The sequence below is a fragment of the Dermacentor andersoni genome, chromosome 4 (assembly GCF_023375885.2).
Source record: "Dermacentor andersoni chromosome 4, qqDerAnde1_hic_scaffold, whole genome shotgun sequence".
Taxonomy (NCBI): Eukaryota; Metazoa; Arthropoda; class Arachnida; order Ixodida; family Ixodidae; genus Dermacentor; species Dermacentor andersoni.
The window spans coordinates 195,349,274-195,351,441 of record NC_092817.1 but is presented as its reverse complement, the minus strand read 5'-3'; the positions used below and the strand labels follow the sequence as shown (position 1 = coordinate 195,351,441).

The 2,168-nt window shown below is 47.9% G+C and overlaps 1 long non-coding RNA gene across 1 annotated transcript; it reads left to right on the top strand.

The window, feature by feature from the left end:
- Positions 1-264: 264 nt before the first annotated feature.
- Positions 265-1,750, top strand: LOC126530553 (uncharacterized). The gene is made up of 2 exons (XR_007599440.2): positions 265-432; positions 1,417-1,750. It is a non-coding gene; the product is annotated as an uncharacterized lncRNA (long non-coding RNA).
- Positions 1,751-2,168: the final 418 nt, after the last annotated feature.

The window sequence follows — 2,168 nt, the reverse complement described above, 5'->3', positions numbered from 1 at the left end:
ACGGTGACCGAAACCCGAATCACGAAGAAAGTGTCTACGAAGTGGAGAAATCGCCAGTGTGAAAAAAAAACCCCTTTCACTTCTTTTCTGGCTCACTGATAGTCGGTGGACATTCGTAGAACCAGTATTTCAGGAATGTGAGGTAACAACTGACGTATAGTGATGGCCACTATGGATGCCGCATTCGCAAAGTGGGAAACGCCCCTTCTACCTCCATGCGAGAGACGCCTTGGCGCTCGTCGACCATCATCTCACGTGTCTGGGGTCGCCGAGTGAAAGGGGCTTTCCCGGCCGATCGCAGCGTCTCAATCAGAAAGCGTCAACGCGAAGGACGCGTTGGCACGCGGACAGGAAGCGCGCTATATAAACGGGCCCGTTGGTCGTCAGGCAACACAGAACCATCCTTTCTGCAAGTGCGCACAGAAGCCACCGGTGAGTGCTCTATAATTCCAGCTGCTTCTCCTTGGGGCACTGGAGGCTCGATTAACTTGTACTGCTTCGTATTTGTTTTGCGTGGAGCCTCCTCCATTCTTGACTCGGCGGTTGTGAAAGTTAGTTGATAGATAGAAGTAGTTAGCACTGACACGTGACACTTTCGCATGCAGCAACACTGTACTCTGGGACCGAAAAAAAGTTTGTGTTCACACGGAAATCGATTTGCTAACGAAAATTTCATTTCGCTGCGCTTGTTATGGTAGTGTGGCTATCTGGGCCGAGAAGCAGACACTGGTTCTTGTATTTATCGCTAGTATATCTTAGATGCTAGGTGACCTCTGTGGTCATATGTGTTACATGCAAAATAACAAAATTAGTGCTTTAAAAAGTGCAGAATAAAATTACGACTCAATTATCTCAAAACATGATTTGACGGAAAACGTATGTAAAAACAAGCGTGAGCTTCCAGCAAACCTCTGTATCGAGATTGTGTCGTTCAACTTTTTATCTGCTTGTGCCTGATTTTACAATTTTATTTACCGGCTACGTACTTGTATCATAACTTACCTTCGTCTGTAAACGTCTGAATTCTGCCTGTGCGCATCAATGTTCAATTAAAGCGCCATTATAGAAAGAAGACAAAAAACTGATACTTTCCCACACTTAGACCTCAAAACATTAGAAGAATGGATTCTACACATCGTAAAACTTCGTTGTTGCTCTATACTTGCGGCCAGTAGTTAAATAGACAACTATACAAAGCTGCCCAAAAATGAATACTTGAGGTAAATGCAAAGGTAAAAATAATCAATATATGAATGAAGAAGTTGTGACAAATCCTTACAAGCCTCTTTATGAAATACCTTCGTCAGTACTGGCGCTAATACGCCCCTTCATTCGCAGAAAACGTTTTTAGGGGTGATGGGCTACAGTTTCGGAGGTTTCAAGCGATGCCTGATGTGTGCCGCATTTGCGTTGCAGTTGACCACAGTCATGATCGCCGTGAGCAGCAAATCCTTCCTTCTCGCCCTCCTGGTGTTGGCTGTCGTCTGCAGTCTGGCAGCCGCCCAGTTCGGCTACGGCCGCGGCTTCGGAAGGGGCTATGGCGGCTACGGTGGCTACGGCCGCGGCTTCGAAGGGTATGGCCGCGGCTTCGGTGGATACGGCCGTGGGTTCGGAGGCTATGGACGCGGCTTCTACGGCTGAGCCCCGATTGCAGAAGCATGATTGAGGACACGGAAACGCCCCAGAACAGCGGAGGCGCAGCTAGATTATTCAAGACAAAGAACGGAGCAATAAATAGTTTATTTTGGCAGAGGGAGTTTTCTTCTTCGAGTTCTTCATCGAGTGAGCCTTGGTTGCGCCTATCAGCTGAAAGAAAATCACCTTAGATCCTCTCACCCAGGCATAAGTTCGCCTCCTGATTGGCAGCTGCCTCACACTGACCTGTCAGAGCGGACAGCGACAATGAAGGGACGGTGGAATAAATAACGAATGCAGGTTGCCGAAAACAAAGCTTGATGGTCAGTAACGCAGCATCTAGAACGCTTTGTATACCAGCGGATGAGTAGTTGTGCAACGTAGTTACCAGCGGGAAGTTATGCAACGCAGCTCTGTTGCGGTGTTATACCTGCAAGTCCGCTTCGGCGAAGTTGCAAAAAACTGATCCCAACTCAGCAGGCTTTGTCACAATAACCCTGCGCTCGAATGCTGGCCGAATTGACGTCGACCGA